Here is a 13,814-nt window from a genome sequence, read left to right as displayed (position 1 = left end):
AAATAGTTTCATAAAACTATACAAAACTTTCATTTCAATATCCATTCGTATACCTGTTAGAACTTAACTTTGTTGGCAAAATTATAACAATATATGAAACATTAACAAAATATTATAAATATATAGTACTTAGAGACTATTAAACTCAATCTATTATGTAGGCAAAAATATAATGATTTTGAAATGATCAAAATATTCAATAATTCAATTTACATGTAGAGTAAAATGCAAAATTATGCATTTTTTAATGCATATCCTTTGAGTTAAGTATAAGGATAATATATTTTTGTGGTCCATCACATTTATATAAGTTTTTAAGTTAGGTCCTTCAGGTTTAATTTTATCAATTCATTCCTTTATATTCATAAAAATATTGAAGCCACCCTTATCTTTAATGAAAAATTAAAACAATTAAATTATGATCAGATGGCTAACGGAATTGTGAGATGGCAGCTATATAAGTTAGTAAGAAGAGGAAAATATTGCTGATATGGACAAAAATAAAAACAAAAAAGAAAACATATTGCGAATTAAGAAATTAATTATCCAAACATTTGCTCAAAAGAAGAATATCCAAATGAAACACAGCACCCTCCCCTCTCGTACAATCTATTGCTTGGCTATTCTTTTTGTCTGATATGCATAGCCAAGGGGAACGAGTGTGGCAAGTTGATGTTGCCTGGGTTTGGGGGACATGAATTATGAAGCAAACGAGATGGAGATTGTCGCAATCTATTGTCCCTCCTCTTAAGCTATTATTATTTAAATCATTTTCATGCATTAAAAATACATTCGTACTATGATTCATAATAATTTACTTGCATCCACAAGTTGAACACATTCTAGTCTCCCCCAGGGGCTTACCATCACTAGGAGGTTATTAAAACTAAAAGTAATTAGCAACCCTCTCATTGAACAAACCATAACATAGACTCACATAATACTCGACCTAATTTAAGATGTAAAAAGTCCTTGCCAAAGTACCCAATCATCATCATGATAGGCTATGCACACAAGCAACAATGTAATCTATGTAATTGACTCTTAATGTTGGCAATAGAATATTCAATTACACATTTAGAAATACTAGAAACATTATAATTATTAGTTGTCTCTAGCTTCTTTTGCTTCCCTTTGTCCTATACCTAAAGTGTCTCTTGGAAAAATGTTAAACCATAGGAGTTAGATTATACAATCTTAGTTATCAGGCACATAAATTCAAGCATATAATTGTGTGGCATAAATAAGTAAATTAAACATGTTTTAACATCTCAAGTTTTAATCTAGAATCTAATTAATAATTAAGGGTAAATTAGTAAATTAATAGATTAATTAAGTCAACCATATTTCTAGATTGTATATTGACATTTTGATCATTTGACTATTGTATGATTAGGCTAAGATAGAGATTGGAGAAAAATTGATTAGAGTAAATGAGCTAAACTAAGAAGAGGATCATTGTACCATGCACTATAGCACATGATACAAATAGTTGACTTAAAGGATAGGGATCAGCTAGGGGAACCAAAGAGGAAAAGGAGGAAAATAGAGAAAGTGAGGGAAAAGGAGTTTGTTGTGCTAGGGCATTGGTTTTAAGCAACTAGGAGTTGTTTCCAACCTGCCATCTACCAGGTAAGGTTTATATCTCCTTCCTCTCCTGTTCAACCCTATTTTTTCATAGTTTGTGATATGGAGAAATTGAATTTTGAGTTAGTGAAGGGTGATTTTCAGGCCCTATAGTCATAAGAGGGGTATTGAAAGTTATATTAAGGATTTGTAATTAGATTAGTGGTTGTTGGTTGAATTTTTGCTTTGGTTCAATTTTAGCATTAATTGGAAGGTTTTAAAGTATGAAAACCCTATATTGATATTATGGGAATTAGTAGAAGTTGCACAAAGTTTATCAAGGTCGATTAGGACTTAGAATTGTCCTATGATAGAAGTTGGAAGTTTAGATTAGCATGATTATGCTAATAATAATTGTGTAAGTTTTGAAAATTTGACATATAGTATTTAACTTTATAGATTGACGTGGCTCAAGTATATATCAAGCAGTTCTTAGTGTAAAGAACAAAAGTACTATAAGTAACCTTTTTTATAAGAAAATGTTGAGGTAATTGGATAATTCATACTATTTATTAGTTTGTTTAACTATTAAAGTGTGTGTATATATATATGTTGTATGATTGAAAATTAGTAAAGTAGAAAAAAGGGATGTTTTTGGGAAATGACACACACACACACACATAATTGTACTTATAGCTAGTATTTTATGATAAAATGTGATAATGATAGTTAAATGCATTATAAGAATTTGAACATGACAGTAAGGATGGGAGTTCATCATAAGAGGAGTATAAATTGGAATCCATATGATCGAGCTAGTATTATGGGACATCTGATACAATAACATGCGATAGACTATTATCATAGGACACTCGGGCAGCCATAACATGATTATAAACTTGTTAGTACCTAGGAGGGTGTAACATTGGAGTATACAACACCCTCGATTATATGTGCAATAAGGAGAATTTGTAGTTTAAATGTGGGATAGAACACCTTTGGCCGAGTAGTTCTCCCATGAAAGGTGAGCTTAGTTAGCTCAATTAGAGTTAGTTCAATGTTGTAGCCTATAGATTTAGTTGGAGGTAGATGTAGAGGTATCATTCTATGTAATGTAATGAGTTTTTATTCCTACTTTATTTACTTGTTTATGGTTTTACTTTGACAATAGATAGTTGTAGATTACTTTAATTATTAGGACTCTATCTCACCTGATGATTACTGTTGTGAATACTGTATCTTGTCCCGGCAAATTTTACATTTAATAAAAATATAAAAATACAAAAAATGAAATTTAATTCTTTTTAAGATTATATTTAAAAAATATATAATAATCTAAAAAAATTTAAAAAAAATAATAATCTTGCTTAAATCTTTAAAAATCTCTTCCAAATTATCCCAACCATCCAAAGATATTGGGAATCAACTTTTTGAGACCTAACTACTTTTCAATTTCTCTCCTTAAATTTTGTTGTTTTTCAAAAAAAAAAAAATATATATATATATATTTATCTTGTTTAATTCAAAATTAGATTTTACCTCTTAATCTAATCTCCAAAAGCAATAAAAATTAATTAAAAAAAATATAATTAAAGGCTGGGTGAATACAGCCAAAAAAATAAATCCTTAAATAAGAAGACCAGACGAGAGCAGAGAAAAACATAATAAAGCAGCAAGCAACTAGAGCACACGTATGAGGAGAAGGCATAGAAAGCAGAAGGTAGACTCGGCTACATGAAGAAGAAAAAAGGAAGACAGCAAAAGCTTCGGCTAATTTAGAGGAACCCAGAAACAAAGAGCACACACACAGTAGAACAGAGATGCGCACACATGGTGACACGGCAAAAGAAAGGGGGAAAAGCAAAAGAGAATATGCACGCGATCAGGAAGAGTAGAACAAAGATGGCGGTCTGAGATGGAAGTGTGTAATAGTAAGTAATCATCTACTCTTTATATAAGCCTGGGATCTAATGATTTTGAGTAAGGAGAGGACAGAGGATGAGAGAAATTTTTGGAAAAAAATAAGCAAAATCTGAAATTTTTGAAAAGAAGAGACCGGGAGAGGGGGATTTTTTTAAAGGAGATTGAGAGATTTCTAGGGAGATTTTTCAGAAAGAGTTAGGTTTAAGGATTTCTAGAGGTGAGACTGTGTGAGGGCTCTTTGGAAATTTAGCTTAGAAGAGATAAAAGAGATTGAGAGAATTGAAAATTTAGGTTTTGGAAAGGGTGAAAGTAGAATCAAAGAAAGGAAACTAGGTGTGATTTGGGTAGAAGCAGTGAGGCGGATTTGGGATATTAAGAGGAAGAAAAGGAAATACACAGGTTTTTTAATCTGTTTGTTTTGAATCTAGAATGTTTTTATATTCGATTTTGATTTCTCATTTCCAAATAAATCCTATTTTAAACTATCACAATGCTTATTAGCCTTTTGATTCCTCTGTGTGTGCACTTGTTTTACTTTAGTTACTTGTTTTACTTTAGTTAATCATGTATGTGCAAAGGAATTTAAGCTTGAAAAGATGAATTTTTGCAAGAGTCTTATTTTTCTTTCTCTTTTCTCAAAAAGAAATTTTGATTTTCTGATGATGTTAATTCACAAGAGATACGTTCAAATTAGGATATCTAGAAAAATATATATATATATATATTTGGTGAATTAAGAGCATGGTCTTTGGTTTTTAAAGGTTTAGATAAAAGTTATGAGTTTGAGCCATGTCATTTTATCTTACTATTATCTTTATTTTCTTTTCCAAGTTCTAATGGATACTATCCAATTACCTATGAGATTAGTTATGATCTTGTGTCCCTTAGTAATTAAAGGATCAAATTTCAAGGTTTTTGGCATTTGAAAGTTTATCACCGTGCTTGCTTACTAATCTAGAAAATTTGCTAATTTCTATGTTTGGTGTGTGATTGTTTTGATATATGAAAGGTGTTTATGAGAATAGGTTTCCACGTGATGCCTTGCATGATTTTTTTAGTTATGTTTGATTTATGTATAGAGATTTAGTATAATCACGATGAAAGGCACACGTTGCCATGGCTGAGTAGTTTCCTTACAAAAGATTGAAATAAATAAAAAGGAAGTGAAGATACATTTATAGTTTATTTGTTGGTCATGTGAAATTTAAGTGTTAAATCAATCAAAAGATCGTGGGTATGAAGATCCAATTTATATAATAAACATGAGATCCAATGGCCCATCATTAAGATTAATGCTCTTAATAAAATATATAAGTTTCATGTGAGATTTCAAGAATCTTCGTAGAGACTTAAATTAATCATATTATCATGTGGGATAATAAGTCATCACAGATATTACGATTATTAATTTATGTATTAAATAAATAAATGATTTTATAAATAAAATAATAAACTCTTTTAATAAAAATTAAATTAATGTATTTAAATTATAATCACATTTACTAATGAGATCTTTAAGTCATGTGAGATTTTTGAATCTCTATAGGCCTTTAAAATGATCGTATTACCACGTGAGCTAATAAAGCTCTATAGGTATAGTGATTAGGATTTCATATAAAAAAATAATAAATATACATTATGTAATATCTGAAAAATTTTAACCCTGATTTATTAACTTAATTATAATAGTTAGTGAGTTAATGAGGTGTGTGGTCAGAGGGGCTTAACTTGGCATAATTGTTGTGATTTCAACCATAGAAGTGGGTCCGGATTGATGGTAGGCCACTCGAGTAAAGAAAGAGGATGAAAAAGTGAAGAGTTATGTTCTGTGCCACACGCTGCGATGCGTGATTAGTCCACAGCGACACATGGACAAAATTTAAACATAACGAGCTCCTCTGTGCCATGTGCCATGGCGGAAGGCATCATGCGCTACAGTGTACGGCCAAAAATCTGATAAATCTGATTCATGAGTTGTGTGAAAACAAAAGAGGAAGAGAGGAGGAAAATGAAGAACTTGATTTTGGCTCTTCTAGGGCACGATATTTGGCCCCATTATGGATAGATTGAAGCTCTCAAACACCCAAGGTAAGATTATGGTGTTTTCTTCTTCCCTTCCCTATCTCATTTATGATTATTTATGGTAGGGTTGAGTTGGGAGATGGATTTTTGGTCCATAGGAGTATGGATCCGATTCTATTGGTTAAAATAAGATTAATGGGAGTGATTTAATGTATTAGAATATCACATTAATGATTTTAGAAGTGGTTAGTCTATAGGAGCATTTAATATTCAAAAATTGGTATTTATGAGGTAGTTAGGAGAGGTTAATGTGCATTAATGATGGTTTGAGGTGTTATTAATGATAATATGCATTAGTAGAATCTAATGAGCCCATTAAGTATGAATGGGTAGTGGTTATGAGTTGGTAAAATAGTGTATGAGGAGTTTTATATTGATAGAGCTTAAAGAGCTAGATGATGATAATATCCTTATGATTTGGTTATAGAAAGGCTCGTCTTGTCACCTTTCGAGCTTGTTGAAGCTTTGAAAAGTTGATATAGTAAGGAGTAAACCTTTGACCTCTCAAAGGTTTGAGGTAATCGGGGAAAACTTAATTTTTATAGTTAATGTTAATTATGTTGTAAAATGTGATTTGTAAGTTAATTTGATGATGCATATTGGCAAATGCTTGAGTATGAAATGGTTTAAGAAAGAAAAACCTTAATTTTACCACCCTTGATGTTTTATGAAATTAATTGTGATTTATTACTAGAGGGAGAATTATGATGAATTATGTCTTAAAATGTGGAGTATATGTATTATGTGAGTTCATGTGTTGAGTAATGAATGTTGAAATGCATATTATGTGTGAAATGTGCATAGCATGATCATTGGTGGGAGTTCGCCAAGGGAGAGGAGTAGATTGATTGAAATCCATGTGGTATTGGTAGTGACCGTTGGAATCGGGAACTAGCCTTGGCACCAGTCGTTGGAATCAAAAGATAATCTTTGTCCCATGGTTGATTTGAGATTGTCCCACTTGTTCTACAAGGGACTTGAACCTAATTAGTCTCCATCGGTTTATGAAGAGGCTAGATTAGGGGTACGACACTCCATGGTTGTTAGTATTAGGGGAAACCAGATTACATAAGTGAGTGAGTTAACCCTAGCTCGGTAGCTCCTCATAAGTGAAAGGTTGGGTTAGCCCATGAAGGATGTAGCCTCATAATAGCCACCGATTTCGTGTCGGAGATAATGGAAAGATATAAGGTTGGCATATGATCATGTATATAAGTCTGGCCACATAGTTGTTAGTTTTTTAGTTTGGCGCTTGTGAATGGTGCATGGTTGTTATTTTTGTGACCCTAAGTTTTGTTTTTGAAAAGAAAATGATATAATGTCTTGTGGCAAGCTCGGTCATATGGTTGTTAGTTTTGTGAACTATGGCCCAATACTATGTGATATATGTGTTATGTTCCTTTTTACATCTATTTACAATTAATATGTAACTGGAAGGGTTAAGTGAAACTTGGTTACTGAGTGGTTATACTCACCCCTCAAATTCTCAATATTTTCAGGGACTAGCTCATTAGATCTGAGTTGGGGAAAACACACAGTGACTTAGGATTTATGGAGTAAATCCTCTTTATGTCTCTCTTTAGTTGTTTACATGTGTATTTGTCAATGTAATTGCCAACTAGGATAAATTGTCATGATTGGTGAACTACTTGCATGATTTTGCGTTTAACTAGTGTATTTTGTGCCCTGGGTTAGTGAGTTTTTCTTGTGAACCCGAGGATAGGGCCAAAATACTTGTGCAAGTAGGAACATATGTATTTTTGAGAAATATGAATGAAATGATTGATTTTGTGCAACTTTTCCTCCCCCTCTATGTTTTGTGAAAATTAGGGTTGAGTGGTAATTTTGTGAAACAAGTGTTTTTGGTTGCGTGTGGTGTGTTGCACGAGTCTGCAAGAGTCCATTAGGACACCCCTTTTAGGAAATTTTGTGAAAATGTGGTATAAATGGGTTTTGGTGTCTAACTTTTTATAGAAAATGAGTTTGAGTGTGAAACTGGTGCCATTAGCTAGAGCTAGGAGAAAGCTCTATATAGACACCGAAACTACCTCAATTGGGTGTCAGACGGAGATTTAGGACACATCGAAAGTTTGCTCCCTGTGCTGTCAAATGATAGCATTGAACTGTCAAATTTCGTACAATGTGCCGTAGTGCATGGCACCTCACGTCGCGGCGCATGGCACAGAAGAGACACGCTGCGGCGCATGAACCGTAAGCCGCGGCGCACATGTCAAATTCTATGTAAAAATCTATTTTGAGTTTTAAAAATCATTTTTGGGTCCTAATTGATTTTCAAGCTTCTACTTTGTTTTTAAAACTCTGATTTGGAGTCCTTAAGTGTTAATAATAGATTTTGAGAAATTCATTTATAAACCCTATAGCTTGGTAATTCTTGTGAGTTAAGCCCAAGATTACCATAATTTGGAGTTATGTGTGATTTAACCTCAGGGAGGTTACACATTACATACATCATAAATCTAGTAAAGTAATGAAAACATATTTAAATAAATTTAATTATTTTATCATGTGAAATTTTAAAATCTTTACAGATATTTAGAATAATCATATAACCATATAAGTCAATAAAGCTTTGCAGGTATAGTGATTACGAGTCTTTAAAATATGTATATACACACTTAAAATATATTATTAACACTTAAAAATATAAATAAATTAAGTTGCTAAATTCTTTTATCATGAGAAATTTTGAAATCTCCGCAGATATTTAGAACAATTACATTACTATATGAACCAATAAGGTTTTGCAGGTATAGCTGTTAAATTCCCAATAAAAATAAAAAAAATAATTTAACCTCCTTATCTTTTTCTTATTCCAAAATTTCAAAAAATTGAGAAAATAATTGAAATTAAACTATTTTTGCAATTTAAAACACACATATCAAATTTTAGAAAATTATTTTATTTGCAAAATGGTGAATTATTTTTAATTAATTTCTCTTTAAAAAGATATTTTCACCAACAAATTTATAAGCACAAACTACATGGACTTTGATCCCCATCGCAAGGTATATAGGTCTTAGAGTTTGATTTTGAGTCAAGTCCTCCCTTGTAAGTAAATAAATATTTCTCACTTAATTCATATCATTTTTATATCAAACACATAAATAAAAAAGGAATAATTAAAATAACTTTACAACTATATTAATATAACACAACAAACTTCAGGTAACCGTTCTGACAAACGGGTATTGTGGGGTGCCTAACACCTTTCCCACACTCAATCAACTCTCGAACCTATTTTTTTATTTTTGTAGACCATTCTTATTCTTCTTTAATTAGTTTCCCAAGATTTCCCTTAAAATTTTGGTGGCGTCTCCTGTTTCATTCGGTTTTTGCCCCAAAGGCCTTTTGCGTGCCATCTGCATCACATTTTTAGGTGTGACAGTTTGGCGACTCCATTGGGGAACATGTTAGAGAGTCAAGCTTATATAAGTCTATTGTGTTCAAAATATAATATGGTTTTTATTTTTATTAGTATTATTATCCCTTTAAATTTGTGTATACCTTGTTTCTTCCTCTTTTCCTCTTCTCTCTTTCCTTTTGTATTTTATAACATGTTTTAAGATAGATAACATGTAGAATAAACCTTAAGATAGAATACTTTTATTTGTACATATATATATATATATATATATATTTATCTTTTTGTTTTATTTGATTAATAGATAAGGGTTGGGTAGCATATATGAATAAGATGACAGGCTTGCATGCTCTCATCACACACTGTGCATTTACACAATTCGACACACATATATTTTGGGCACTATACCCGGGTCTGTGAGTACCATAGGTTAGTAGAGGTTAGTACTGATTTCCCTGTGGAGCTTTTAAACTCTCGGAGGTTACTATAAATACCTCACCCAAGCTATTACTTGCTTAATAATTTGGTTCCTATAAAGCTTATGTTCTCAAAGGGTCAAAATTATTAAGTAAGGTTTTCACCTTTGAGTGAGGGCATCTTGGGAGCCTTTTATCGACTAGGAATATACATCTACCCTCGAGCTTCACGTTTTACATGAAAGCTAGTAGCCAACTATTTTAGCTAATGCCTGGTTATTACCAAGATATGAACTTAAGTTTCCTTGAATAGGACACAAAATGAGAGTATTAATTTTTTATTGCATCATTTTCATAACATGTCATAAATGTCATCATAAAGTATTCACATTTTTTTAAAAAAACAAATGTAATTAAATAATTTCTCTTGTTATTAGATGATTAAGTTATTTGGCTTTTAAAGTTGGGACTTTAGCCATGTGTCAGTTTTAGCTGTACGTAGGCTAATTTATCCTTTTCTCCCTATGGGGCAATAAGCACATTGAGGAGAAAAGGGATTTTCTCCTAGCATATCTACGACTAAAATCAATTTTTTTTATTTTCTATTTTTATTTCCAAAAACAAAGTTATAAGGCTAAACCTTTCAACGTTAATCATGTAGGGGATTTCAATCTCTCGTCCATTAATTGTTTACTCCATCTCCCTATGATGCAATAAGTATATGGAGGAGTGGATTTTTTTTAAAAAAAGAGCGAGATAGCATGCTAAAAATTATGGGAATTGCATATTATTAACCTTTGCTTTACTTAATGGGAATAGTGAGCTATCTAGAATCTTTATGAAATCGGCATAAGGGGTAAATGGCACTTAAAGGTAGTACAAATCTAGATCACACTAGGAAGTTATACCGGGGAAAAGAGATCAAATTATCTGTAAAAGTTGAGCTGCTAGAAACCTTAATTGAATTAAGCTGTCATATCAAAGGGAAGATCATGCAAGATTTTAAAAGGAAGTATGGAAACATCTTGGATCTTTTATCAGTCACAATACATAATGATGCAGTAATAGAATTAAGCCAATATTGGGATGCTTCGTTAACCCTTTAATAGGACCTAAAGGGTGTATCAACTATAACCCTTCCTTAGCATTAAGGCAACTGGCTTATAAGCAAAATGCCCCTTCTAAGGAAAAGGTACAAGAGTTATACTTTTTACAAGAGGAAGATGGAACGAAGTTGTCAAACTAAAAAGTCAAAGAAGCATGCAAAAGATAAGGTACAAAGGAAAGATTGAACTAGGGATATGTGTAGTAAACTCAAGTTTAGAATACATTACTTGATTGAAGGGTATGATTCAAGGAGCAAATCCTTCATTCCCTCCTTGAATCCTTATTAAGTAATGACTTAAAAGAAATTAATGGGTAGCTGATTGAACATTTGAAAGTGAAGGAAAATGAGTTACAAGAGCTTGCTAGCTCGGAGTTCAAGAATAAAGAAGAATTAGAAAAATGCCAAAATAATGCATTGAGTTACAAAGGAACCTAGTAGAGAAAAGAGAAAGACATAACCTTGAAGAAAAACCTAAGACTAAGAAAGTGAAAAAGAAAAATGCCAAACTGAAAAGAGAGATGCAAAGTAGTGATGACAAGGTACAAAGTATTAAAGCGAGACTTGTTAAAATAGTCAGAGAAAATAATGCATTGAAGAAGGAGCAATAAGACATCATGCCTATCAAGGGGTTGCAGTAAGAAATTAATATGCTCACATGACAATTGGAGAGAAAGGTGAATGAACTAGTCAGGGTAAGAGGAAGTGCAGTTAAGACCGCACAAAACTTTGTTCAGAGGCTTAATCAACATAATGAAGTCTTAGAGGAGTAGAAATCACTTTGCCTTGATCAAACAAAAAAAACCAAAGAATAGATGTCAAAATGTAGGCAGATGATCAAATTGGCTAATAATTAAATTCCAGATTTTGCAAGAGCATTTAAGCAAGTTGAAGGCATGGTTCTTCCTGGGGGAACTCTAGCAGAGATTATTGAATTCTTCCATTTATGCCAGGAAATTGTAAAAGAACTCAATAGCATGACAAAGTTCTAATTTTGTATTAGCATTTGAATCATTGTATGAGAATCTATGTGACACTTTATGGTTATTGAAATTGTTGATAAGTTTGTACTACCATCATTCGCTTGAAACCTTGAATTTTGATGGGATCCAATGTCCTTCTTATTCAATGGTAAACTTTAAATTCCTTATGAAATAATAAATTTCTAGAGGAATTTAAAGAGTACCGGTGTCGTGAAACCCTTATGCCTACACAATGCTGGATATCTTACGAAACAAACATAAAAGGTAAAACTTATTAAAATTAATTATTATGTGAAATAGGTAAGCCAACATTGCGCCTTGAAAGAAAAACTTATTTGACCAAATTCCCACCACTCGAACATATAGCGCACGATTGCGTAGTTGTGCCATGGAAAGTTCAAACGTATATGAGTCAACGACGTTAAATGATTGGATGTCTGTTGTCGGATCCAAAATGGCTAAAATAAGTGACATGATGAAGCTATTAATAGAGACCTTAAAAGGGAAAAGTGATAATAATCTGCCATAGAATACTGTAGCAAATGAGAATGACAAAGCAGCTAATGGAATAGTTGAGCCAAACAAAGGATCAAATCCTAAAATACCCATGTGATAGGGAATTAGTCGCTTATCCTCAAAATTAAACTAAAGATAACCCTAATGCAATATAGGGCTAACCTTAGGTCATCTCCCAAGGAATAGTTTTAAGTCTAATTGAAAGTTATCTAGTGAAATAAATCAACTAAAGTTTGTAGGAATTTAGGTACCTAGCTAATTATTTAAACTAATTACCTAATGTGCAAGTAATTAAAATGCTAGTGAAAGTGAGTGAAATGAACTTTTCTTTTCACAATAATGAAACCCTAGAGATTAGTTGATTTTGGACTCATTATCTTCTCATGATTAGGCTAAGTTTAGCTTCCCTTTTCTCATAACTAAAGCTGTCATGACTTAAGAAAATTATCCTAAGCCAATTAACCTAATTATCTAACTTCCCTAGGTCTTAGATTAAAGCCCCTATTTCAATTAACCAATTGGTGAAGAAATTAGCCAAATGATTCACTCAAAATCTCCTCTCAACAGTCACGGTCAAAACAACAATGTGAGTTACCACAAGATTATGTCAAGCTACTCAACGACACAAGCATTAACACTATAAGATTATGCAATATTAACACAAGTAATTCATTAATTGAAAAACACAAGATTATGTGCCAAACAAAGAGTGGAAAAATTTAGTCATGGCTATCCAAGGAAGAAATTAGATGAAACAATCCTCTCTCTTTACATCAACATCAAATTCAAATTAGAATTTACAAGCTAAGATGATTAAACCCTAGATTGAGGAATCTAACCATCTAGTAAAAAGAGAAGAGGATAGGAAACAAAATAACTTAGCCAATTTAAAGCTCAAGACTCATCCTCCATCTTTATCTCTCTAGGATTCTATAAAGAAACTTAGCTAATCTTCATCTTCAAGAACCCTAGTGATTGCTTGTGAAGGCTAAACTCTATAGCTCTTGAATGATGGAAATGAGCTTCAATCTTTGTGAAAATGAAATGGATGGAGCAAAAATGAAGAGAGGAGAAGAATGGTATGAGTTTTTTGGAGGTTTGGTGGCTGAAAATGGAGGTTAAGTGCTAGAAAATAAAGAACAAAAGAGAGAAAATGAAGAATACTATGAACAATAGAGAGAAAATGTGGAAGATGAATGAGATGAGTATTGGATTTGATTTTTAGGTGTATGGACGTGCTCCCCCTTATTTCCCATCAGCTAAAGGCTTAATTAAAAGATAAGAAAAGAAATTAAAATGGAAATGGGAGCCTTGTCACGCTTGTAAGGTGGCAACCTCCTATTGGTTTATAGCTGATTCCAATGTGTGTGTAATTTCTTATGTGTCATCTACATCATTTAAGATGATTTAATATCCCAAAAATAACATAAATCACAATTAAATGCTCAGCCATTGGCCTCAAGGAGTGTTGACTTTAATTGCCCAATTGATGCACAAGTCACATGCCACCTCTGTCACATAAATCACATAATTCAATTAAATGGCATATGATATAATAAAATCTAATTAATGTTCAAAATTAAATTCATAATTAGAAGGGAGAATTTATTAAATTAACCAAGTTTTAGGCTACACAAAATTATATAAAAATTTTCACACAAAGGTAAACCGAAAACTAGGTTAAATTAAGGCACTTAAGAAAGTATTAGCTTTTTTATTTAATTACTTCCAAACTAAAATAAATTTTAAAAATCTAATTTCACCACTAATCAACTGAACATAAAATGCACTTTGTCAATTTTTCTTGTACATTTTCTCAAAATTTCATTTATTGGACCAAA

Source organism: Prosopis cineraria, unplaced genomic scaffold (assembly GCF_029017545.1).
Source record: "Prosopis cineraria cultivar Desert tree isolate PC_DT_omini unplaced genomic scaffold, ASM2901754v1 PC8, whole genome shotgun sequence".
Classification (NCBI taxonomy): Eukaryota; Viridiplantae; Streptophyta; class Magnoliopsida; order Fabales; family Fabaceae; genus Prosopis; species Prosopis cineraria.
The sequence above is the reverse complement of the archived record's forward strand: the minus strand, read 5'-3'. Positions refer to the sequence as shown.